Consider the following 27,953-nt stretch of genomic DNA (forward strand, 5'->3'; position numbering starts at 1 on the left):
TCAGGTGTCCTCCACAGCCTATAATTCAGGACTGTCTTTTTGATCTGCTGATTGTATGAAAGTCTGGTAGTGGGGCTTACTGGGCTGTTTAATAATTAGATTTCAATGATCCACAAGAAAATACAGCTCTTGGCATTTGGGGAGCCTTTCTGCCTGTGGAAATCCCCATGTGAGATAGATTAATAATGAGAAATGAAGCTGTTTATAGCAATTTTTCAGCACAAATCCGGAGGCTTTAGCACCTGCTGAGTTACCTGTGTCCTGGGTGTGTTTTGTTTGTTTTTGGAGGGACCTCTGGGTGGGATTGACTATCACTTGAAGGAAGCAGAGGAAGGGAGTGTGGTTCACAGAGCAGGTGCTGCTAATTAGAAGCTGAACAGGTAATTCCTAGTTTGCCGATGTTTCTCTGCAGAGGGAAGAGATCTAGGATCAGACAAAACAGTGGTTCTAAAACCTCACAGATCATTAGAATCATATCATGAGCCTTATTAAACACATACTCTAGCTCTACCCTAGAACCTGATGAACTAGAATCACTAGGGGTTTAGGCACAGAAGTTTGTCATCTCAAATTTCCTATTTGATAATGGTCAAGCCAGTTTGGAAATTTTTCTTAGAAAGAATCAAGAATATATTTTTGGTGATGAATTTCAGTTAGAGGACTTGAAAGATCAAAGTCCTTAATAAGATTTAGTGGGCAGTTTGGTGTCAGAGTGGAACTTGATGGGTAACCTTCTGAGAAAATACCTACAGTGATGGATTTCAGCATGCACTCAGGAGGATCTCAGGGAAGTATCCCCAACTCTGACACACATGGCGGTTTTTCTTTGTCCTGAAATGAAATGCCAGGTTAGAGTTATAATGGTTATCATTAACATTTATCTGATGCACAGCACGGTACAGTCGTTCAGTGAGGGAGTTTGTGTAGTATAATCTACAATTTTTACAACAACCCTGGTTAGTAGATGATATTATGGTTACTTTACAGATGGGAAAACTGGGGCTTAAAGTGACTTGTCTGAGGCCACTTAATAGTGAGGTACAGAGCTAGGGTTTAGACCCAGATTTCTCTGCCTTTCTCTATTTTCCCTGTATATTCTGCTTCCCTTGTTTGAGATAAGGACTCCAAGTCGTGGGATGCAGGGAGTCTACAAGTATTTTTAGAAACTACATGAGTTGGTTTGGTTGGAGGGAGTGATTGTGGTCATATAAATGGCCTATGAAAGCTCAAGAAGAAAACAGGGTAAACTATCAAGTACAGAGAGCAGAGAAAGAGCTCGGAAAGTTGAAGGCAACCACATTTGGATGAAGATTTAAAAAAAAAAAACTTTTTGTTTTTTTTTTTTGACAGAGAGTGGGGTGAGGGAGGAAGGGCTGGGTTCTATAGAAGATAGTTTTCCTGTGGTATTTGTGACTTCCAACTCATGCCTCTCCATGTGAGATATGTAGCAAATGGAGAGAGCTTGGAGTGTAACCACTGCCTCTCCAACAGGGTGGGAGGAGGGCTTCTTATCCTTTCAGACAAGAAATCAATTTAATTCTGAGCTTACGTACAGCTGTGCTTCCTCATCCTTGACTCTCTTACTCCCATACTTGATCTGACTTTTCTGTTCTCTGTCTTCGAAATCCTTCTTTCTACTCTGTCCTCTAGTGAAAGAGTTTATGATCTTACAAGGCAAGGACTTGTGTGTCTCAAATTCGAGTAGCTTTTTGGTCTTAATTATCCATCTTCTGGTACTAATGATATTTGAAATCAGAGCTATCCTTATTTCAGGGAAAATATTTGAAAAGCAATTAGTTTGACTTACTTTTTATGAATCATGGAGAAGGGAAGAATGAATCGTATCTTTGGCCTATGTAAGAGTTTTAAAAATAAGTGGTGTTTTCTTATCTTCAGTGTTGATGCCAGAGTATACTATCCAAGTGGTTTTTTTTTAGTAGGAAGGGAAACAGAAGTTGATAATTGAGGTAAAGCTGTAATACTTTCATTTATAGTATTCCTAGCATCATATGTGCTATTATGAAACCCTGAACAAATCACTGTCTGTTGCTGCCCATCTGTAAAATGAGATATTTGGATTAGAAGGTTTCTCAGTTCCATGATTCTTTAAGTTTTTGAATAACACAGATATATAGTGTTGCTGAGGTCTGTAAAGGAAGACCATAGTAGGTCTGAAAGTATTTAGTTTTGGAGTCTGTAACTGGTTGCCTCTGTGAAGACATTAAAGGAGAGTGCAAAAAAGAAGCTCCAGCTGAGCTTGCACCCATCCCAATGAAGCAGTATATTTTGCCCGTGCTCTTCTCTGTTTCCATACTGTTAAAAGAAAGTGTTCTAAGTAGTAACCACCCCAATGGAAGTTACTTGTTGGATTATGTTTTTAAGTATAAATACATACTGACTTAGAAGATGCTGAGCTAGCAACTGTCTTGTAAAATGGTTGCACTTTTTTATATGGCAAATTTGAATTTTCATCTTAATTTCCAAAGGGGTTTTAAAAAATGAAGAAAGGAGTACAAAGGAGTACATGTCTTTCTGACCCCCTATGCTTATGTTTGTCCTACACAGAACTATTTGCCCATGATGTGAGTACTCAAACATTATATTAAAAAGTTTTGGCTCTCACTAATAAGGATATGGTAGGTTGTTTTTTGTTGTTGTTGTTGTTTTTTCCTACTTTGACTTGGGAGCGGGAAAATCAAAACAGAGGTTGATAGGTCCTCTGCATAATGATCTTTACTCTCTAACTGGGAAACTACTGAAGAGCATATTGAAGTCATGTGCTGCCAAACCTTCCAACCGACCGAGCCTTTACTTCCGTAGAAGGGTTTTGGGAAAACTTAACTCCCCTGAGGAGTTTGAGTTTAGTTTTCTTTCAGTATGTCTAACTTCTAGACCACAGGGGATGCTTTAAAAATTTAGTACTTTGTAGTTGAAAACACTGAGCAGAGGGGTTTTAAAAATAGAAAAGAGATGAGGAAAAGTTGATAAGGGTTCAAGAGAACTCTCAGATTGGGCTCTGAATGGATATTCCTAAATCTTCATTTAGTCCATTAGTCTGTCCCGTCTTTCTCTAGTATGAACTGAACCAGAGGAAATAGGCTTAAGTGAGCTAGGAGGAATTTTTAGGTTATATGAACTCTTCTAACTAACAGACACAAGGATGGATCATCAAAATAAATTCCAGAGTCTCCCTTCTAACTGAATTTTAAGTGCCAAAAAGCCATTCATGTAAGGACAGAATTTCCCAGAGAGAGGCAACCTATTGAGATAGCTTCCAGCCATAGGAGAACACTATTTGGGAGGAAAATAAAGGAATTCGGGAATATTTCAGGAGCCTGGCAGTTAGACTCTAACCTTGTTGGTGAGAATGGCTTATGTGGGAATGCCTTACGTGGTTTAAAAATCTTTATACAAATTGATCTGGGTAGGTGTTGCTTGTAAGGAATGGAAATTTGCTCCTCTCTCTGAAAGTCTAGTATGGTGGAGTCAAACTTGGTGGAGGATTAATAGCTGACATTGTAGATATCAAAGATGTATACTGATTTCTAGGAAGAGGAGGGATTGATCCCAGTGCCAAGTCTTTAGAATTAGAGCTCTTGTTTAAAGCTTTGCGTGGTGGCTGTGTCTGCTTTGTGTATTGGCGTTGCACGTTCACCTTATTTGGAGTAAGTGGTTGTGTTGGTCAAGGGCCCAGGTGACTAAGCCACCAGCTGAGCTTGCACCCATCCTGATGAAGCAGTATATCTTGCCCGTGCTCTTCTCCTTTGAGAGCATTTACTACCAGAGGCGGATCCTTTATTTCAGTGGACTCACTCAGATTGTCGGAAGGCTTCTTGGTGACATTTGTTACTAGTAGAAATTAACTTGTGAAGGAGGATTTATAATGGAAAACTTTGATTAAGCAGACCCAGTTCAAGTCACATTGCTGAAGACCTTCTAATTAGTTCTGGGTGGAAATCTAGGCTGAAATCACACAGGTATTCATCCAGTTTGACGCTAGAGCCTACAGGTTTCTGGAAATCAGAGCATTTGAAACACTAATGTAATTAGGTGTTATACTTTAGTAATGAAAAGGCATGCACTTTGCTAGGTGCTCTTTCATAAATGCATTTGTTATAATGGTTAAATGACTGAAGGTATATTGAGCTGGTATCAAGAAATGTGAGCTGCAGTTAAATCGTTTTTACTTCATACTTCAGAGTTTCAAGTTTAATGTGTTAATTGGGATTTCATTTGCTTTTAAAAAATTGTGTAATCATGAGAAGGTTACAAATTGAGGTATTAAAGAAAATTCTTTATTTTTCCTGCTGATGCATTTAAGTTGCACACTACTTCTCTCCCTTTGCCAAAACGACAGAAATAAGAATAAAAACATATAAGGAAAGACTGGGAGCAGGAGTGGGGAAGGAGATGGGCTTATAATTACTCTTGGAATCTTGATTGACTTGAAATAAGGATAAGATGCCACTTTTTAACATCTGGTTTTTGAGAAACCTCCAACCCAGGCTGATCTCTTTTCAGAATTAGTTGTGTATTATATTGGAGGTATTTGTTTGGTATTTGGAAACCTGTGACTATTATAACAACAGATTATGTGAAGGTTTTTGGTGTTTTTTTCCCCCCCTTGGGCTTTAGAAGCAGTGAGTTTATTTTTTGAGTTATAGAATTTTTGTTTTGTGTCTTTTTTTTTTTAATTAATTAATTAATTTATTTTTGGCTGTGTTGGGTCATCGTTTCTGTACGTGGGCCTTCTTTAGTTGCGGCGAGCGGGGGCCACCCTTCATTGCAGCGCGCAGGCCTCTCACTGTCGCGGCCTCTCTTGTTGCGGAGCACAGGCTCCAGACGTGCAGGCTCAGTAGTTGTGGCTCACGGGCCCAGTTGCTCCAGGGCATGTGGGATCCTCCCAGACCAGGGCTCGAACCCGTGTCCCCTGCATTGGCAGGCAGACTCTCAACCACTGCGCCACCAGGGAAGCCCCTGTTTTGTGTCTTTTGACCCCGTACATTGTTGTCTGGGATATATTCTATTGGCCCTGCATGTGGGTAAGAGTGAGCATAAATATCACTTGACTTCTGTGAGACAGATGTTTGAAGTGAGGTGGCCAGTAATACATTTTATCCCAAGTGATGTATATAACTCTTAATTAAAATTTAGTAAAAATTGACCAAAAAGAGGACATAGCACATTGACTACCACCTCATAAAATAAAACCCATAGAGAGAAAATAGGCTGAATTGGAAAAGGAACTGCAATTAAAAGAATGGGCAGTAACTCAGCTCCAATGATCCTGAGACCTCTAGAAATTGTTTAATAAAACAGTGACATTCACTAATCCCAAAGTAGGAATTTGTTATACATATGTGTGTGTGGAGTTTTATTAAGGGCCATTTAAATATACTAAATATACTATGTATTCTTAGAGGAGTAAGATGGGCAGTGACAGAAATCATTCTCAACTCTACCTACTGTAAATTCCTACAATACTGGTGATTGAAGGGTGAGGCAGCATGTTTTTCTCTTTACAAGATTTAGACACTACACTTTGGATATTTGATGAAGGTAGACAGACTCCCTTTATTTACATTAAAACTGCATTCTGTGTTAATTTAATGGTAGTTTTTCCCTCTTCTGAAGATACAGTGTTGTCTGCATGTGGCCAGATCTTAGCTACAGAACGTGAAATAAGCCTCCATGTTTTCTGCATTCTAATCTCCACTTACAGCAGTCCCATCTCCACACAAGTCTGTACATGACAGGTAATGAGTGGGAGGTGGGAGTGGGTAGGTGGCTGTGTGGTTTGCAGTGGTGTCAGTTGGGGAGCTGAACAGATGGTTGTGATAGCCACGTGTTGCGAGATTCCCGTGGGAGTTGATGGTGGTGACAGGCGACTCACAATGTGCTATTTACAGTTTGGGTTTACAGTCTTTCAGTGACATCTGAATGCTCTTTAGCAACTGCTTTCATTACTGCCTTTCGAGGAGCTGCTAATTGAAAATGAAATTGTGGGTGGGCTTTAAGGCAGGCCCAGGCAAATCTGTGTGGTAAATGTTACTTGAGAACTGTTGGATATTTTAAGGCCCAATTTGTAATTCTTCTTCCAAGGAGGAAAAGCTAAAGGTGCGTCTGAAGATTCGGTATGTGCATATAGGCAGAGCCGAATGCCTCATCCTGCCCAGAGAGCCAAATGTGGACTCACTGGGCTGGAAAACAAGCCATCTGCCCAGGGCTCACCTTTGTATGGTTTCCTTTAAATGTGTCTAACCGTGTAAGGTTCTTATTTTAAACCTGCTAACACCTTGTAATTGCCATGGGGTTTTTTTGTAGGACAGCATCCTTCTTTCTTCCTCTGCTGTTTGTATAGTTACTGTGCAGGAGAAAATGATGATCTGATCTCTTGAACTTTGAGATATTATATTCAAGGTCTTGCATACAACTTTTCTTCTTGTAAACCTTTTCCTATCATACAATTCTGTCGAAGGCGGTTGGGGCCTCCAAGAACAATGAGGGCAGAGGAGGATAGAGGATTGGATTGGACTTTGTGGATGATGTTCTTGATTCTCGTACGGCTGCCTCCAGCTGCGGGATTGTCATTTGTACCCTCATCTTCAGAGTTTGTTAGCTAAAGCATCAGTAGCATTTCTGAAATGGTAGCTTTTGTAAGTGTTTACATGTTGAATTGTTTTATTGCCCATACTCAAAATAGCTTTGCACGGAGAAATCTTGTGCTGAACAAGGAATGACCTCCCTCTTGGAAGTGCTGTTAGCTTTCTTTTTAATTAGATATGAAGATAGTTACAACATTACTGCATTCATTTTAGCTTTCCCTTGAACATTTCAGTGAATACTGTGAGACAAAACCATACTGAATTATATGCTTTGTTTGAGTAGGGCCGATATTTGCTTTTAGAGTCCCTGAGGGACTGAGGTGACCTTGATGACACACCCCTTGCTGTACTTAACCCTCAGTCCCATTAGACCTGCTTTGCCACAGGAACCCAACTGTTTTAATGTGCTTGAGTTACTGCTGGGTCCTAATGATGTTTAAAAGACCCTAATTGGGTATTCTAAATGAATTCTGGAGCATTTTGTCTCTTGATGCAAGCCGCGATGATTTTGTACCAAGCAATATAACAGAGTTCTTTCGGGAGCTCAGGGTCTTTTCACACCTAGAGGTGTGTGTCCTTATACTAGTGCTCACAAACACACACACAGGAGCAGACACCAAAATGGCTCACAAACTCGGGCCAGGTCCTGTCCGGGCCTGCCTGGTGTCTTTCAGGAGGCCCGACAAGCTCTGCCACGGGGCCTGCAGAAACACTTGACCTGCATTCATTGATCACAGCTCTGCAGAAGCTGCCACTTCTCCTCTGCCTCTGCCTACAGTGATGCTGTTATTGCTGGTCATTCTGTGACCACTGTGCACCTGCGATTGCTCAGGAAGCACTCACGTCACTACATGTCTTGAAATCATGTAGTGCAAGGCTGGACGGTTCTAATTGCTAGTAATGGTTCTGAGTGGCTGAGATTGGCTGGGATTAGATTGAGAAGCAATTAGCTGCGTTTTATGGGTGGGAACATACAGAATAATGTTTCTCAAAGGGTGGTCTTCAGACCACCTATGTCAGAACAACCCTGGGGCTTTTATTAACATGCAGATTTCCAGACAGCACCTCTGACTGGTGGAGCCACAGTCCCTGGGATGGGGGTCACAGTGTGACACCAAGTTCCTTAAGCAACTCCAGTGCAGGTGCTGCAAGAATCATACTTTTAGTAAACTGAATCGTGGTTTTTTGTTTTTTTTTTAGAAAAGAGAAAGGGAACATTACTGAGCTATTTGCAAAACTTGTAACAAATCTTAAAGTTTTTAAACCATATCCTGTTTGAAATAATTTTTATCAATACTAGGACTATATTCTCGTTCTGTATATTTACTAATTGAGTTCTGTTTCAAAATATTATTGGAAAAAAACCCCGAAATGTTTCTTCCGAATACTATAGACATTACATTATAAAAAATGTTTTCAAAATGGCTGCTTTTTGGTAGCTTACTAGAATGGAGCCTCAGTAGAATAATTATGTTGTATTCTTCTCCCTTATACCCACAAGCTCCCTCAAAGCACACAGCTTTTTATACATCTGGTAACTGGAGTTTATTCATTACTCTTTCTTTTAGTTTCCTTGTTTTTTGGCTACACCATGCAGCATGCGGGATCTTAGTTCCCTGACCAGGGATCAGACCTGTGCCCCCTGCAGTGGAAGCGCGTAGTCTTAACCACTGGACCGCCGGGGAAGTCCCTTTTAGGTTCCTCTTATCGCTTTCTTCTTTCAGCACCACAGTGGTATTTCGCTCTTAAGGTTTATAAATTTTATGAATCCTCCATATTCTAAAAATTGGTGGTATTCGGTGGCAGTATTGGGGGGCAGGTGTGAATTAAATCTGAAAATACTGCCTAGGTATCAGTTGAGCCTAAAGACCATTAACTGTTTTCTTCATTAGTAAGAAAGTTTCAATATAATAAAATTTTATACTTGAATTTCTGGTTTGGGTTCCACAAATTCAAAAGGAAATATTTTCCTTCTAAAACCAGACAAAACAAAAGCCCTCAGAAGAAATTTTGTTTACGTAGCAAAATGTAGATTTAGGATTTAACAATTGCCTGAGGTGTGTCAACAGTGGGTAGCATTTGTTTTTAATGCATTGCTGTGAGACCAGAAATACTGTTCCCCTGGAGATGAGTGCAAAATGATCTCCTGAACAGTTGCTAATGAAATTATCACACTGTATGATTAAGACTGTTGATAACAACTTCTGATGTAAAAAAATACTGTCATCAAATTTCTCTAAGAAATAATGAGGATGATGGGAAAAGCCCCTGCCTCTCAGGTGAAATATAAAGCTGGGTAATGGGCCCAGCTCACATTGCTAGAAGGCTGAATGGTACTTTCTGAAACTTAAGCAGCCCACTTGCATAATTTATCATCACCTGCCTCCTACCTCCTCGTGTTAAAACTCTAAATTTATATTTCTCAAATGAATATGGCAGTGGGGAGGATTAGGGCGAGGCATTCGGGGGCTGTGATTATGTAGCTGTGTGTGAAGGGGGATATATTGGGATCATGTAGGGAGTCTATGCCAGCTGTCCCCTTGGTTCTCTAGGTAGAGTGAGGAGACAACTTGACATACCAGAATACTGAGAGAGAAGGATATGGAGTTTAAAAAGCCTTTCCCTGATGATTCTGACCCCGCTCTTTTCTGCCTCCTCTTAAACCTGATGGCCCATCTTTCTTCTTCCTTTTCTATCTTGGGGCTTGTCTTCAGGCTAGACTTTCAGCTTTTGGGCTTTCATCTCACTCTCTCCTTCCCTTCACATTGTCTTGCTTGCTTCTCCACCCAGTCAGGATTGCATGGGAAGCCACTTAGATCTGCTCTTCAAGTTACAAAATGCCTTTGCCACCTGGTTCCTTGCTCCCTTGACCATGCTGGTCCTTTCCCCTCAACATTTATACTGACCATCTTACCTGGATTCTTAGCATAGTTCAGCATTGTTTTGCTCATTGCTGTTTACTCTCTTGTTCAAAAAGTTTCAGTGACCCTCCACAGCCAGTGAAATAAAATCAAAGCCCCCTTAGTGTAGGACCTCCTGGATCCCAAGTTTGCTTCAAATGCCTCTGCAGCCTTGTCTCCCTCTTTCTGCTCTCCGCAAACACCGAACCGCTGCTGCAGTTGCTTCCTCCACACTGCTAAGCCTGTGCTTATGCTGTTCCCTTCATTTGGGATGGCCTTCTTCAATAGTCCTATTTATCTTTCAATGACTACTTCAAATCTACTTCTTCCTTGAAGCTTTTATCATCTTTTCTCTCCGAATTTCTCTCCGCACTTTCTTCAGAACTCCCATGATCCTCTGTTTATAACTAGGGTGACCCCAGAGTTTATCACCTCATGTAGGACACTTCTGAGAGTGAAAGGAGGCACTATGAATAATTACCTTGGAACAATAAGCATAAATCAGGACTTCCTGGAAAACTAGGATTACACGGTCACTGTCTTTATAATTCACTTTTGACCTTTTTCATTTTGTACCCGGTTTTAGAGTTGGTGGAATACACATCCTTCTCCCCACCTAAAGTCAAGCTTCCTGAGGACATTACTCTGTGACACAACAAGGGGCCCAGGCTTGTGCTGCATGTAGGAAGTAAAACCCTTGAAACCCGTTTCAAGGCTATCCCTGCCTGGAAAACCTGAGATACCTTTCGTGTTTCCCGTTTCTTTTGTCGAGCCCTTGCAATCCATTCTCCATACAACCACCAGCGTGAGCTTTTAAAAATATGCATTTGATCATATTATTCCCAGATGTGAATCCGCTCAGTGTCTTCAAATTAAAATTCAGATTCCTATGGGCTCTAGTGCCTAGCTCTCCAGCACTCTTTCTTCAGCTTCATGTCTTGCTCACTGGATCCTGTCCCTCTGTCCTTCCTTCATTTCCTCCAACATGTCAAGCTCTCTTCCGCCTCAGGTACTTACACATGTTGTTCTCTCCACCCAAAGGCCTTTTCCCACTGCTCTTTGCATCATGGGCTCCTTCTCGTCTTTTAGGCTTGAGCTGAAATGTGAACTTCTCAGAGGGGCTTTTCCTGACCATAATGTTCACTCCAGGGTCTCCCTTTAGTCCCTTCTCCTTTGCACCCACCTTTTTAGTTTCCTAACACTTAGCACAATTTATAATTACAGACTTTTCCATTCTGTATCCTTCTTTCTGCCCCTTCTGCTGGACTCCAGGCTCTGCTGAGGCAAAGTACCATAGCCATTTTCTCCACCATAGTGTTTCTAGCACATTGCCTGGCACATAGAAGGTGCTTCATAAATTAAGGTTGAATGATTGGAGGTTGGAATAATAATTATTTTTGCAATTGATGACATTGCTAATTGCACGCTCTTGTTGCATTCCAACGTTAATCGCTTACAGCAGAAAAAAAAGCCAATACAGTATGACCTTTGTTTTCCCTCTCTGGGGATATGAATGTAAAATGAGATACTGATGATCAGCAGATACACACCAGGCAAAGATTTAATCCAAGAAGTCACTGCCCTTCTGGTGGATGGCGTCTGCTGTTCTCCCATGGAATGTATCAGCAGTCTGTCGTCCCAGTGTCCTGCCCATCAGTATGGTGAAATTGCTACTGCAGCCAAGAAAAGCTGGCCCAGGGAAACTGCAGCATTCCATTTTTCAGAGATCATCCGAAAGAGACTAGACAAGCAGCAGAGACAGAGGGGATGGTGGGTGGGAGTGAGGTGGAATTTACTGAGTCCTCTTTTACATGCAAATATTTTGTGTGGGGTTCTCCTTTTTTACCATAAAAGTACAAACTATTTTTAGTATCAAAGCATGAATAGCATGTCTTTGCACTGTAAAATTATTGTCCCACATGCCCTGTGTCTAAAATATTTTGACTTTAGAAAACAGTTTTGTGTCATTTCCTTGTTAATTGGCCTAATTAATCCATTCTCCCCATAGCTGCTCTTTCGGCAAACACTGACTGAGCATTCTTCGTGTGCAAACCTTATATAAGAGACTCTGACATAACGGAAGGGATGTATAACCATGATAACTCTGCGCTTGATGCGTTCACAGCTTAGTAGATCCATCCTGACCTCATGGAGAGCTCTCAATGTAAGTGAGGCTGAGACTGGTGCGTTAAGTGTAATTCAAAGGGAGACACGGTTGAGCATCTCTTAGAGAATGAATACCTTCAGACATGTGTACTAAAGTCCGTTTCTTTCCTGCCATGCCACTCCCCTCTGCCTTTTTAAGAAACTCACGAGAATAATGCTCTATCCTACTGAAGGCATTAGTAACTGTTAGAAACAGCACTGTGTTGTTATCAGTTCTCTTGGGCTCTTAGTTTTACAAATAAAGGCTTTGGCATTCTCGCACTTTTACTTCAGGTGCAGTTTACTAGGAATTACCTGGCCCAGTAATTTTATGAAAATCTTAATGGCTTGCCAGTGTTGCCAGAAACTGCCATTGTTTCTGACATGGACCACAAAAATAGGTGGTCCTATTCTAGATTATTTCTAAAAATAATCTAAATTATTCAAAAAAATATTTTCTAGAAGTGGTTTAGCTGTGTTTATAAGCCCAGTTGTAACTTCTTACTCTTGGAACTCCTGGTATGGGAGAGTCATGTTTCTGTCAAAAGATGGAGCTTTTTATGCTAATCTGCACAAAACAGAAACGCTCTCTCATTTTCTGTCATTTCTGTTTACTGGAGGTAGACAGTTATTTTCAATGCAGGCAGAACTTCAAAAATTCTTAAATATTTAAAAGGAATGTTCGTATAGGTATTTAAGTCTCAAATTTATAGGGAGAATACTGATGGGAGATTGTACAATTAGTGATCCCAGGAGTAGATTATGAAGCAGTTACAAATTTACTAGCAAGTTATTTTTTCGTCTAGAAGATAATTTGTAAATTGCTTTTTTTTGTTTCGTTTTTGGAAACACTAGCTTTCTTAGAAAGTGTTAGAAATGGTGGGTTTCCTGGTGGATTTCTCAAGCAACTATTGTATAAAGTTCACTCCTCCTCTCACACTACTCCTTTCCCTTGGCGTCCATTCACTAAGTATTTATTGACCATAGACTCCCGTAGGCAGACATAATTATAGCTGCACATAGCAAACAAAATGACAAAAGTCTCTGCCTTGGAGGAAGTTACATTCTGGTGGTTTCAGTCTTTTTAGCTGCAAATTCCATTTAAATGTCCAACCCAGACCTTTCTTCTCAGCTTCCAGTTTCATAAATTAAGGTGCTTATCACTTTTTTTTTCCCAACATGGATCATTCATAAGCATTTCAAATTCAGCATTTTTCACATTGAACTCTACAATAGTTGTCCTAAGTTTGCTCTTCCTCTTCGATTTCCTCACTTAGTTAATGTGCACAGCGTCTGCTAAACATCCAAGCCATAAATCTTCTCCTGCTAGAAACCTGGAAGTCATACTCTTTTTCTCTTCACTCCTCATATTCGTACATCCTCTAGATTTATGTCCTGTGTATTTCTCATCGGTCCCTCTCCATTTACCACTTTCTACCCTGCCTGCCAGTGCATTGGTTCAGGTCCTCCTTCTCTTGGCTATATTAATAGCTTCTTTCCTGGCTTCTCAGCCTCTAATCTCACCATTCTTCAGTCTGTCCTCCAAATTCCTTCTAATGTAATCGTGACAACATACAAATTAAATCATGTTACTTGCTTGAAGAGTCTTCATTGACTTGACTTGACTTACAGGCTAAACTAAAACTTCTTTGTATAAGTGTAGAACTGCACACATTTTTATGCCTTTAGGAATTCCCCCATCTTGCTCTTGGTGTGCTTCTTGACCCCATTAGGTACCCTTATCACATCAGCCTTATCTATTTCCTAAAATGTCTTCTACCCCTCTCTCCCCCACAAATCGGAGTTCACTTTGCCTTAGTGAGTATGATGTGAGTTACATGTGAGAAGCGCAGTCCTACTAAGTCAGAGATGGATGATTCCACTTGTTAGAATAACATATTTTGAAAGGACATATTTTTAACTGAGAAAGTTTTCAATTAGGTAGAATTTAATATGGTGCAGGAGAAGTAAAATGAAAAAAATTTAGAGGACCATGGGAACAGATTTTAAGGGGAATAGTCCAAAAGCATTAAAAAGACAAACGTTTTTTCATGGTGGTCATTGCTGGGCACTTACGTTGGGGTAGCAGTTGGGGATGACTGAAGACTTTTGTTAATGCAAGTGTTTTTCAGGCTTAGGAGTTATAAGTCAAGGACTGCCTTTACTGAGAACTCTTTGGGGGTTTTTCATGTCTAGAAGAGGAGACTGTGCTTCTCTGTGAGTGAATCTTTAGGGGTTCAAACCAAGGAACACGAGACTTGATCTGAACCTTTTTATTCTTTTAAGTTAATGTTGAAATGAAAACTTTTATAGATACAAGGGCATTTCTGTTACGAATCAGGTGTATAAACTTGGTGAGGATTTAAAAATGTGATCTATGTTGGCTTATTTTTAAATAAGGTACCTGAAAAAGTGACCACAAATATGCTAAAAGGTTTATTTGAAGTAAACACAGTATTATAGCTCCCCTGGCATAATTATTCCATATTCTGTCTTGGTGAGTCAAGGCACAAAGCGAGGATAATCACAGTGTCTGTAGAAAACAGCCCTTCGAGCTGGGCTCCTATGATTTTAACTTTGGCTCTTTTACTTGCTCCAGCTTCCACTTTCTTTTTTTGTAAAGCTTTGATAGAAATGCTATTTTTTTTAAGGCAGCTTATTGTCTTTATTATTTCTACCAAAGATTTTAGATCAGCATAGTTTTTAAGGCATTTTTATGTCATAGATGAACTGTTGTAGCAGAATGAAGCAGTCATTTTATAAAGCTGTGTTTTTCTACCCATTTCCACATTTCTTTTAAAAGGCTACTCTTGGAGGTAGAAATAAAACTGTTGATGAAAAGAGTGAGATAAGGAATAACTTCTCTCTTACACTCCTATGGTGGGGTCCTTCACTATTCTTGTGCGTGTCAACCTAATACATCTTCTTTCCTTGACAACCAGTAAGAGACAACGTGTAAAATTGATTGGACTGTGATTCAGAGAGTGGGAAACAACCAAAAAGTGTATCAGAACACTTCTACGTTAGAGAGGCCCCTTCTACACTTTTCCTTTGTTGGTTTAGGCAATGTGAAATATTGTGTTGATATGTAGGTAATTGAGGACAGATTGTGGCTATTGATATGAGAAATGCTCTTTAGGTTTTTCTTTCAACAATTTAGGGGATCTTCATTCAGGGCAGTGAAATTATTTCTCCTAGACGTTACATGCAGGCAGCTGGAAGAAGAGGAAGTTGTCTTCACATTGTCTTATGGCTGTGACTTTCAACTCACTTACCAAGATATTTTAAGCACTATAGCTAATTAGAAGGAAAGAGAGCAGTTTTGTTGTAAACATATTCAGTGAAGAATAGGATGTCAGTGTTTGCTGTTGTATTGTTCAGGCTGTATGAATACTTTATCGGAGAAAGTACCTGGAAATCAGGAGTCTTGGGTTACAGGTTCTGTCTTGCTGTTGACACGTTGTCTGTCCTTCACTGAGTTATTGACTGTCTTTGACACTCAGTTTTTGTGATTGAACAGTAATGCAAATGGTGTATACTTCTAACACTGGGAACCTCTAATATGTGTGAAGTTATAAGTGCTGGAATACTTAAAATTTCCTTTTCCTTAAAAGTGTTAATAGGCAGATTTTAAAAATCATGAATTACCTGGACTTTGGTAGTATTAACATAGTTTAGATGAACCTGCACTTAAACATGTACTAAGTACAAAGAACGACACCTAAGAGTTTCTGCTTTGCAGTAATGACTCACTTTGGTTAAAGTTATGATGTGCATATGGTTATTAGACTACTATAGATCCCAGTGGGTACATTAGATTGAAAATCCTTAAACGGAATGGGCTCATGCATACTGTTTTTAGCAGATGATAAAAGCCTTTTGCTGAGAAGAGATTAATATGAAATGGTAAGACATCTTTGTTTAGGGGCCATACCTGTTGGCAGCTATCTGAGAATTGTAATTTTAGATCTTTCAAATTGAAATCATGGAAATCTGTTTCTTGTGGAATAATTCATAGTGAAGTAATGCAGTGAAATTATTTCTGAATTTTACTTTTTTAACCATTAATCCATATTCTTGGACACATCAGGTTTTAGTTTAGTTTTTTTAATTTTGCAGAAAGTAAATTTTGGGGCACGTGTATTGATTCTTCTGGTTTAGAAAATTCTTCCCTGTACCTCATTTATATAGAGTGAATGAAATTTGTAGGAAACAGTGTCACCTCACTGGGACTGCTCAACAGTCATTTGGCTGAAGTGGTCATTGTATTGGGTTTCCTTTCCTGCTCTTTTGCAAATGAGCTCTCTTCCTTCAGGAAATGGTTTATGTGCATTCCACATGTCCCAAACCCTGTTGTTATCATAGAGACATGAGAGGAATATAAGAGATGGATCTCTGTTTTCCAGGGCTTCATCCTTGGGTTACCTAATTACTTTGAAACAGTTTAAAGTAAATAAACTGTGAAAAATACTCTTTGAAAAGTTGTTGAATGATAGACATGCTCTTAGTTTCTCACTAATCTCTCTTGTGGTTTTTCTACTGCCATATATTTTTCTTGGGAGAGTTTTCTTACAGCTGTATTTGTGATCTTGGGCTAGGATTTATGAGCTGCCACCATTAAGGTCTCCCTCTGGCTTTGTCATCAGAGATGGAGGGTTGTGTGTGGTTTGTTTTCTTATTGTTAATATGTGAGAATTTTTCCTAATAAAAATAAATGCATAAATGTTTTTCTTGACATTGTGTTTTTAGGATTGACTTATTAAGAGAAATGTGTCAATTGTGAAAATTTCTTCCTGAGATTAAAAGCAAAATTTCTGAAGTAGTATGCATTGTGGTTGTCTGAAGAAATGTGTATCTTCTGATTTTAGCATTAGACTTGGGATTTTTTTCTTAATTTAATTGTTATAACTAGGGCCAGTAGAAAAGTTAAATGAAACCAAAAACATTGTGGTGGGAAGTAGAAGGAGGAAATTTAGGACATGTAAGAAAATCTTTTTGGATCTTCCTGATGGTTGTTAAGATTAGTAAATATTGACAACCCCAAGGATTTTTGAGTGGCACTCTGCAGACTGCCCTGCATTTGTAGAATTCAAGCACATCAAACTGCATCATCTTTGGTTTTTTGACCTTCTGCACTTAGTCTGTGAAAAGCTTGGATCTCTGACTAAGCCAGCCTTGTGGTTAAATATAAACTATTACCAACTAGCTCTCTCCTCTTTGGGCTTCTAGAGAGATTCAGTGGGGCAGTTCAAATCTGTTTGCATTATTAATTCAGCTAGCATAAGCTAACCCTTTATTTCACTGTCCTTAAGAAATATGTATTTTAATTTGGGGACACAGGTAGAACGAATTGACCTAACTATTAACTCAGACTTCTCCAAGACTTTAGAAATTACCTATTTAAGCTGTGCCTCTTTCTTAGCACTTTTAATATACAGGCCCTGATATGCAATATTGACATATACAATAAGCATTAATGTGGGAACAAAACGGCATTTCATGCTCTTACATAACCCATAACTGTTTCACTTCTCAGACTGATTTTTGGTTGTGGCCAGCTTAGAAACTCCCAATTTAATTAAGACTGTCATGTTATGTGCCAGAAAAAGCGCTTCTCTCCTTACAGATTTCACCACTTTTTAATGAAGACCATTTACCTGTAGACAGGATATGTTATATTAGGATACGATCTGGGTTAACCCTGGGCTTATGGAAAAGGGTATCGGCAGCATCGGTGGCAGTATTATCTCTCAGTTGATTTTGTACCCTGTTTTCAATATTTTCTATATATTCCGTTCCCTCAGGTGTTGGTTTCTTATTCTTGTATTAAAGGGAAACCAATGTTGATGTTGTTTCCCTGAGGATTTATATAATAAGCAAAAAAGAAATGAAAGAAGTGAATTTTTATTTTACATGTTTGAAAGTGCTTAACCAGTTGTTAGACTGTCAGTTACTACAGGGTGGTAGACACTGGGCCTGTACTAAGTGTTTGCCTGAATCAAATCTATGAATAGTTAGCCAAGCCACCTCCTCTTCCTGCCTTTCCTATTTTTTTAAAGCAGTATAATTGACATAAACTAGACAGTAAATGTTCCATTTTGAGTTAATTTATGTATATGATGAGCAGTATAGATCAAAACTAATTTCATTTGTATTTGGACATACAGTTTTTCCAGTCATTTTGAAAAAGCTATCCATTCTCCACTGCATTGCCTTTTTCACCTTTGTATAAAAAAATCTGTTATCCATATTGTGTGGATTTATTTCTGTACTGTCTGTTGTGTTCCATTGATCTATTTGCCTTTTTGCCAATACTGTAGCTTTATAATAAGTTCTGAAATCAAGTAGTGTTAGGCCTCCAACTTTGTTCTTCTTTTTCAAAGTTGTGGCTTTTCTAGGTCCTTAGTATTTGCATACGAATTTTAGAGTCAGCTTGTTAGCTTCTACAAAGCGTCCTGCTTGGATGTATGTTGAGATTATGTTGATGCTATAGAATTATTTGGGGAGAATTAACAATTTAAAAAGAGTAGAGTTTCTAACTCTTGAATAATGTATATTATCTCTGTTTATTTAGGTCTTATTTAATTTCTCTTAGCAATATTTTATAGTTTTCAGTATACAAGTCTTTCACATCTTTTGTCAGATTTATTCCTAAGTATTTCATATTTTTAGTGTAATAAATTATATTGTCTTAAAAATTTAATTTCCATTTGTTCATTGTTAGAACTATATAGAAACATGTTGACTTTTCTATATTCATCCTGCAACCTTGCTAAATCACTTTAGTAGTTTTTGTAGATTCTATCTGATTTTCTACACAGAGGGTCATATTTTTAGTGAATAGATACAGTTTGTTTGTTTGTTTGTTTTAATTCCTAGCCTAGATGTCTTTTTTTCTTTCCTAAGTTCACTGGCTGGAACCTCCAACATCATGTTTAATAGAAGTGGTAAGAGCACACGTCCCTGCCTTGTCCCTGATCTTACGAGAGCAAAGTAGCTAGTCTTTCACCATGAAGTCTGATGTTCGCTGTATGTTTTTTATAGATGTCCATTATTAGGTTGAAAATGTTTTGTTATATTCTTAGTTTATAAGACGTTTTATCAGTAGAGGATGCTAGATTTTTATCAAATGCCTTTTCTGTGTCTATTAGGATGATCATGTGAATTTTTATTTTATTTTATTTTTTTAAAAAAACTTTTATTTTTTATTGGAGTATAGGTGGTTAACGATGTTGTGTTAGTTTCATGTGTACAGCAAAAAAGTGATTCACTTTATACATATACATGTAGCTGTGCTTTTTCAAATTCTTTTCCCATTTAGGTTATTACATAATATTGAGCAGAGTTACCTGTGCTATACAGTAGATCCTTGTTGGTTATCCATTTTAACTACAGCAGATCATGTCAATTTTTTTGTTTTATTTTGTTAATATGGGGATTCACACTGATCTATTTTTGAATATTGAACCTTGTGTTTCTGGGTAAACCCCACTTGGTCATGATCTGTTACTTTTTAAATATATTGTTTGATTTGATTTGCTAACATTTTTTAAATGAATCTTTGCATTTATGTTTGAAAACAAAATTGACCTGTAGTTTTCTTGTGATGTCTTTGTCTGGTTTTGGTATCAGAGTGATGACTTCATGATGGATAAGGAAATATTCCCCCCTTTTCAATTTTTTGAAAGAGTTTATATAGAATTGTTATTATTTCTTCACTTTATTTTATTTTTTAAATAAATTTATTTATTTTTGGCTACGTTGGGTCTTCGTTGCTGCACACGGGCTTTCTCTAGTTGCGGAGAGCGAGGGCTATTCTTTGTTGCTGTGTGCGGGCTTCTTATTGCGGTGGCTTCTCTTGTTGCAGAGCACGGGCTCTAGGCTTGTGGGCTTCGGTAGTTGTGGCACGGGGGCTCAGCAGTTGTGGCGCATGGGCTTCGTTGCTCCGCGGCATACGGAATCTTCCTGGACCAGGGATTGAAACTGTATCCCCTGCATTGGCAGGCAGATTCTTAACCACTGCGCCACCAGGGAAGTCCCTATTTCTTCTTTAACTGTTAGGTAGAATTTATCGTTGAAGCCATCTGAGCCTGGAGTTTTCTTTTGGTGGGAAGATTTTAAATTAAATATTCAATTTCTTTTCCAGAAATTGGACTATTCATGTTATTTATTTCTTCTTGAGTCAGTTTTGGTAATTTTCGTCGTTTCAAGGAATTTTTCCATTTCATCTCAGTTGTTGAATTTATTCGCATAAATTTGTTTAATAATATTCTCTTATAATCCTAGTATCTGTAGAATCTGTAGTAGTTCTGTATCCCTTTTTGGTGCTCTCTCTCTCTCTCATTTATATCAGTATGACTGGGGACTTACTAATTTATAGAACTTTTTAAAGAACGAGCTTTGGTTACATTGGTGTTTTCTGTTTGTTTGTTTGTCCTGTATTAGACTTCACTAATTTCCTCCTTTCTGCATACTTTGCATGTTTTTCTAGTTTTGTAAGGTTGACACTGAGGTCATTGGTTTAAGATCTTCCTTAGAACATCTTAGAAAAATATGGACATTTAATGTTATAAATTTCCCTGTAAATACTACTTTAGCGGAACCCCATTAATTCTGATGTGTTGTGTTTTCATTTTCATTTAGTTCAAAATACTTTCTAATTTCCTTTGTGATTACTTCTTTGATTCATGGTTTACTTAGAAGTGTATTATTTACTTTCTAAATATTGGGGTATTTTCAAGAGATCTTTCTGGTATTGATTACTAATTTAACTCTATTGTGATTAATAAAAAATTCTTTGTATGACTTAAATACTTAAAACATCTTTGGGGGACTTCCCTGGTGGTGCAGTGGTTAAGAACCCACCTGCCAGTGCAGGGGATACGGGTTTGATCTCTGATCTGGGAGGATCCCACATGCTGTGGAGCAACTAAACCTGTGCGCCACAGCTACTGAGCCCGCGTGCCACAACCACTGAAGCCCATGTGCCTAGAGCCTGTACTCTGCAACAAGAGAAGCCACCACAATGAGAAGCCCGCGCACTGCGACAAAGAATAGCCCCCACTCCCCACAACTAGAGAAAGCCCTTGCGCAACAATGAAGACACAACGCAGCCAAAAATAAAAAAAAATAAAAAATCTTTTGACACTTGTTTTATGGCCCAGAATATGGCATATCTTTGTAGATGTTCCCTGTGCACTTGCAAATAATATAATTTCTTCTGTGGTTGGGTGGAGTGTTCTATAAATGTTAATCAGGTCAAGTTGGTTTATAGTGTTTTTCAGTTCAATTATAGCCTTGCTAATTTTTTGCCTACTTGTTCTATCTAGAGAGGTATGTTGAAATCTCTTACTACAATTGTGGTTTGGTCTCTCTCCCCTTATTCTATCGCTTTTTCAAAGCTCCATTATTAGATACATAAACATTTAGGAATGTTATATTTCCTTGATTAGTCACTTTATTGTTATGAAATGACCATTTCTATCTCTGATTATAGTTTTTCCTCTGAGTCCTGCTTTGTCTGATATTAATATGTGCACACATACTCCAGTTTGCTTTTGAGTAGTGTTAGGAAGTTTTTGTTTGTTTGTTTACATTTAACATATTTGTATCTTTATATTTAAAGTGCATTTCTTGTAGACCACATGTCAAGGGACTTGCTTTTTAAATCCAATCTGATAATCTCTGCCTGTTCATTGGAATGTTCACCATTTACATTTAATAAGGTTACTTATATGATCAGGATTGAGTCTATCATGTTACTGTTACCATTTGTTTTCCATTTGTCATATCTTGTTTCCTTTTCTCTCTTTCCTTCTGTCTCTTGGATTAATAAGGTACTTTTTAAGATTATATTTTATTGGGACTTCCCTGGTGGTGCAGTGGTTAAGAATCTGCCTACCAATGCAGGGGACATGGGTTCGATCCCTGGTCCAGGAGGATCCCACATGCCGTGGAACAACTAAGCCCGTGAGCCACAACAACTGAGCCCGCGTGCCTACAGCCCGTGCTCTGCAACAAGAGAAGCCACCACAATGAGAATCCTGCACACCGCAACGAAGAATAGCCCCCGCTCGTCGCAGCTAGAGAAGACCCACGCACAGCAATGAAGACCCACCACAGCCAAAAATAAATAAATAAATAAAAATAAATAAAATAAAAAGATTACATTTTATTTCCTTTGTTGCTTTTTAGCTATATTTCTTCATTCCACTTTTTTTTAGGAGTTGTTTTAGGGTAAATATTACATATCTTCAGTCTGTCACAGTCTATCTTCAAGTGATATATCATTTCATGCTTAGTGTAAGAATGTTACAGTTTCTATTCCATTTACTTCCATATCCTCCTTTCCAGCCTTTATGCTGCTGGTGACATGAATTTTACTTTTACATATATTAAAAATTCTACAACACATTGCTATTATTTTTGTTTCAACAATGAGTTAACGTTTTAAAGAGGTTTAAATAACAAGAAAAAATCCTACATTTTTCCTCATGTGGTTACTGTTTCCAGTGTCCTTCTCTCCTTTGCATAGATCTGATTTATAGCTGAACATTCTCCTTTTGCCTGAAGGACTTCCTTTAACATTTCTTGCTGAGGGAGGTCTACTGGTAATGAAATCTTTCAGCTTTTATATGCCGGGAAACATCTTTATTTGCCTTTGTTTTTGAATTTTTTTTTTTTTTTCTCACTCTAGAATTTTAGGTATGCAGTTTTTTATCTTTCAGTACCTTAAAGATGTTGCTCTACTACCTTTCATTGTTTGCCATGAGAAATTTAACGTCACTCTTAACTGATTTTCTCTTAGTGTAACATGTCTTTTGGGGTGTGCTTTTAACACTTTCTCTTTTTCCATGATTTTGAGCATTTGGTTATGTATGCCTTGGCATAGTATTCTTCACATTTCTTTTTCTTTAGATTTGTTGAGTTTCTTTGATCTGTGAATTCATAGTTTTCATCAAGTTTGAAAATTTGGGGCCATTATTCCTTCACGTTCCCCGCCCTCCTCCATTTTTGCCTATTCCAGTTACTGAGGTATTAGGTAGTTTGAAGTCTTCCCACAGTTTGCTGATGCTCTTTTCAGTTGTCTTCATTCTTTTTCCTCTTTGTGTTTCATTTTGGATAATAGCTAATGCTGTGCCTTTAAGTTTCCCTATTTTTATTCTGCTGTGTCTAATCTGTTATTAATCCCATCTGGTGTATTTCTCATCTCAGATATTGTGGTTTCATTTCTAGATGTTTTATTTGAGTATTTCCATATCTCTAGTTAACTATTTGAACATATGGAATATAGGTATAATAATTCTCTTAATGTCCGTGTTTGCAGTTAACTTTTGTGCCAGTTCTGGGTCGATTTCAATTTATTGACTCTTCTTCTCATTTTAGGTCATGTTTTTCTGTCTTTTTGTGTGGCTGGTCATTTTTCACTGGATGCCAAAATTGTGAACTTTACCTTATTGAGTGCTAGATATTTTTGTATTTCTATCAGTCTTCCTGAGCTTTATTCTGGGGTGCAGGAAAATTACTTGGAAATGGTTTGATCCTTTTGAGTTTTTCTGTTATGATTTGTTAAAGGGGATCTGGAAAAGAGCTCAGTCTAGGGTTGATTATGCCCCATTATTCTTGCAAGGCCTTCCAGAGTAATCTGTCCAGTCCTTGAAGTATGACTTTTCCAGTTTTCCAATAGGAGCAGGCACTGGTGATAGTCTTTGTGAATGTGAGGAATGTTCCTTCTAATCCTTTTGTGTGTATGTTTTTCCCCTAGCATTGCAAAGTTTTCTCCTACTTAAGCATTGGTCTATAATCTGCTGCCTACTCAGGGGACCTCTCTGTAGATCTCTGGGGTTCTTGTGCTGTGTAGTCCTCTCTCTTGTGAGCTGTAGTTGCCTTGTTCTCCTTGCACTTTCAACTCTGTCTCCTTAACTCACGGAGTCTGCTTAGTTCTGCCTCGTTTTCTACTCCTTGCGTTGTACCCTGGAAACTCCAGGCAGTAAGTCGGGGCATTCGTAGAGCTCTCCTCATTTGTTTCCTGTATCTCAGGGATCATTGTTCTTAGTTGCCTCATGGCCAGTGTCTTGGAAACCATTGTTTCCTATATTTTGGTAGATTTTTTTTTGGTTGTGTCAGGCAAGAGGGTATATCTGGTCTCTGTTATAACATCTTGACCAGAAATGGCCAATCCTGTATTTCTTTTTTTTTTTTTTTTATGTGTTACGCGGGCCTCTCACTGTTGTGGCCTCTCCCGTTGCGGAGGACAGGCTCCGGACGCGCAGGCTCAGCGGCCATGGCTCACGGGCCCAGCCGCTCCGCGGCATGTGGGATCTTCCCAGCCCGGGGCACGAACCCGTGTCCCCTGCATCGGCAGGCGGACTCTCAACCACTGCGCCACCAGGGAAGCCCTCCTGTATTTCTTTTAATGATGTCACCATCCCTTTTTTTCCCCAGCCTAGTTCAAGACCATAATTCATTCTTCCCAGCCTTCTCTTTTGGTCCAATCATTCTTTCAAGAAAGAAAGCAAGTCCTTTTTTGCTCCCTAATATTTTCTTTTGTACTTGATACTAACAGTCTTCAGAGAAATATCATCATAATTAACTTATACCAAAAAAATAAGAAACATCATTAGAGTGGAGGGAATATTGTCAGAATAATCTAAAATTCTGTTACCCTACTTCTCTGCCACCTTAATACATTTTAATTAAGTGTAAAATTTTCATGTCTTGTGTGTTGAATTATACAATTTAGAGCAGAATTATTTCATAATGAGTATATTTGCTTAAGTATTTTGAAGAAAGTATCTTTTGGGGGTGGTGTTATACTTTCCCAGACTCAGCCTTTGCCCCTGCTACATGTTGAATTGTGGTTCTAACTCTGTGCTATCACCTTCATTACAAGTTATGTGTGTGTGTGTGTGTATTTTGCTTTCCTGTTTCCTCCACCACCTGATAGGCTACTTTAAACCAGACTTGTCATTCCTGGATCTCTACAGTTCCTGGCATAGGGGTGTTCAATTAATGTTTGATGATTTGGACTGAGTAGGCTAGAGTTTTAGGCATTTAGTGTGTTGTTAAGGCTTTACCTAGAATTTCTACATTACACAGATTCTCAACTGTATATTACACTATAAACCACATCTACATCATTGTAGCTTGTTATTATATGCCTCTGGTATGTTGTGAAAGAGCTGTCAGAGAATGAGCTCTTTATTACTTGGAATTACTAGTTAACTATTGTTTTGCCATTGATCAGAATGTCTTTTTCATTCTGCTGTATTCATTGTGGTATTTTACTATAATTTGAGGTACTCTTGAGGTACAAGGCTTTCTGGATCTCCCTTTGTGACCTTGTGGCAACATCACTTACTTGGTAGGGATCAATCAGGATTTTCTTCCTTCTATTTTTGTCTTGCCATTCTTTTTGTGAACATGTGCTACCTTCTCTGTGCCACCCCCTCTCCTCCTCATCTGCATCCTGACCCAGCACTATGTTTTAGAGGGAAGAAGAACATAGAGTCCAGCTTTTCTTAAACCATGTTCCAGAAAAATTGCCTGAAGAGCTCTTGAAGATAAAAGGCTATATCCCCTTTTGTCAGACAGCCTGCCAGTTTGAGTGTTGACTACTTACCTTGGCTGGGGACTCTTGGAATAGATGACTCCCTTTAAAATTCATTCTCGTTTCACTTGGTAGAACAAATAGCTTTGTTTTCCTTTTATTGCTCGTCTTCTCCTCACAAAATAAAGTATATGATGTTTCCTCTCTGAGTACACGAAATATTCTTTCAGAATTTCCTCAGGCCTAAGGTCTGGATGGGTGTGTGTCTGTCCTGTGTGTGTGGTGTCTGTGATGTGTGTGTGTTTATATTTTTCAGTGTCACTGGATTCATCTAGTTCTAGAAAAACTTGCAATTTGCTCACATTGCATGGTTCTGGCTCCCTCTGCAGCTCCAAATGGAAAAGTGCTTTGTTGTCTTTTGTTGCTGAAAAATCCAACCCTTAGCCTTCTTTCTTTGAATAGAGCATCCCAGCTGGTATGCAAGTACAGATTGAGATTTTAAACTTAGGAATGCAATTTTTTTTTTTTTTTTTGGCAAGGCTTTTTGAAGACTTGAAATCGCATTTCGGGAGAGCTCCAAGGGGTGAGAAAATGGTGAGGAGGGTAGGGAGAGAAGGGAGAAAAGGCAGAAAGGACAAAAGCCCAATTGCAAAATTAGTTTGGTAAGTAGAAGGTTAATTTACTTAAAGATATTTACTGTGAACCTTTATTAAGAAATCAGAGAGTTGCAGAGTAGAAGCCTAGAGCTATTGTAGAATTTCCAGGCCTATTCTATTGGATTACACACCTAGGACCTTACCGCACTTCTCAGTCGCATTGATGAGGAGAGTGATTTGGCCTCCAGTGTTGGCTTGGTTGTTGAATCAGGATGACTTGGCTATGGCTTGACATCTTAGCTTTAATTATTGACTTTTAAAGTACCCTGGAAAAGTTGGTTCTCTCCTGAAATATAGACCTGCTGTTAGTTGCAGCAAAATGATCCCTGGGTCCCAGAATAAGAGTTCGGTAGGAGCAGTCAACCAGGTTGACCCGTAATGATAAGTAAGGGCAGAATTTCTAGACACATTTTGCCCCAGTAAGTACAGCTGGGTACATTCAAGGGTGGCTTTTGGGATGCTGGTATGTTCTGTTCGTTACACAAACGTGTAACGGGTGCCCGTTACACAAACGTGTTCATTGTGTAAACATTACACTTCCATGGCTTTTTGTTATTGTTGTTTGCATGTTATACATCAGTAAAAAGTTTATTTAAAATATCTCATACATTAAGTGCTTTTAAAGGACATTCATCAAAGTACTACTTATACAACTAATGGCACACGTGAGTGCGCCAATGCCTGTTCTGTGAAATAGTCCCTGTTTTAATCATACCACATTGAATCTTGTCTCCTTTAAGGGAGTCAGTACAGATATGTACATACCTAGATATGTAAGATGACTTTTTTTTTTCAGCCGTGCCGTGCGGCTCGTGGAATCTTAGTTCTCCGACCAGGGATTGAACCCAGGCCCTCAGCAGTGAGAGCATGGAGTCCTAACCACTGGACCACCAGGGAATTCCCTAAGATGACTTTTATTTAATAGTTAATGAGAATGCTTACATAATAAATTCATGCTTCTAGAGTTCTTTCATATTTATAAAGTAAGTTTTGGCCCTTTGAAACATGACTTTCAGCATCATTCATGTGTGTGTGTCTGTGTGTGTGTGTGTGTGTGTGTGTGTGTGTGTGTGTGTTTCTTTCTTGATTGTATAATTCTTTCTAAGACTTAGGGTCCCTATGAAATGTTAACCTCTGTTCCTTATTAAACCAAATAACATTTGTTAATTTTCTTGTCACGGTGATGTTGGTTCTGTTTGAAATTAAGTATTATAAATTTTTAGAATCCAAAAGGTAAGGAAGTATTATGAGCAGTTTTATTATCCACTCCTCACTTTCCCCTCTCAAATTCTGTACTTGACTCGTATAAATATCAACTTTCTTTTCTTGAAACCTTTGTGCTTTCCCCCCCGTGTTGTTGCTAAACCTCTTATACACTTTTTAGTGTAAAGCCAGACATTTTTACTTGAAAATGTAGTGAACAGTTGTTAAAATTCAGCGCTGGTTTGTGCTGCTCTACAATTTGAGAGTAGAGGTCTAGTTTTTAGAAATTTATTATTTTTGCTGTTTAGACTTAAAAAGAAAAACAATTAGCTATATCACCTAGTTTTTAATCCTTGAGTGAAACTCATGAGCCCTGTTGATTTTGATAGATATTATAATGCAAGCTCAAACTTTTCTCTAGAGGTCTCCCCAAACTGTCTGCCTGGCTTTATGTTGAAAGGACTGTAATCTACTGTAAAGAAGTAGACGTGACAGTGAGAAGGGCAGGATATTCTCAGAGTAGTGTCTGATGTGGAGCTCTGTAGAGAGAGTGGGATTCCATGGTGGTGTGTTTCTGTCGTAGCTCTTGTGTAAGCAGTCACAGACCCTGAACCCAAGGACTGTATTTCTATTTGGAGCAGACATTGACCTCTTTTTCTGGGCTGAAAACAGTGAAGTATATCAGTTTTGGTAGCTCCGGTTGTAAGAAACTTAAATTAGTTTGAAGTGGAATTATCCTGATGAAAGGGCAGTTGAAAGCCCTTGACACTGGACAGAGGATTGTCTAGTGTCTAATCTTGGCTCAAAATGCACCAGACATAATGAGAGTCATTATGAACTGCTGATCTCTTACCCCTCCCCTCAGCAGACCCTATTAGACTTGCAAAAATAGCAA

The 27,953-nt window shown here is 38.7% G+C and overlaps 1 protein-coding gene across 2 annotated transcripts in view; it reads left to right on the top strand.

Annotated features, from left to right (window-relative positions):
* AUTS2 (activator of transcription and developmental regulator AUTS2) overlaps positions 1-27,953 on the top strand; it is a 1,117,528-nt gene that overhangs the window by 279,033 nt on the left and 810,542 nt on the right. The gene's annotated exons all lie outside the window — the stretch shown is intronic.

This window comes from Phocoena phocoena, chromosome 15 (genome assembly GCF_963924675.1).
Source record: "Phocoena phocoena chromosome 15, mPhoPho1.1, whole genome shotgun sequence".
NCBI lineage: Eukaryota > Metazoa > Chordata > Mammalia > Artiodactyla > Phocoenidae > Phocoena > Phocoena phocoena.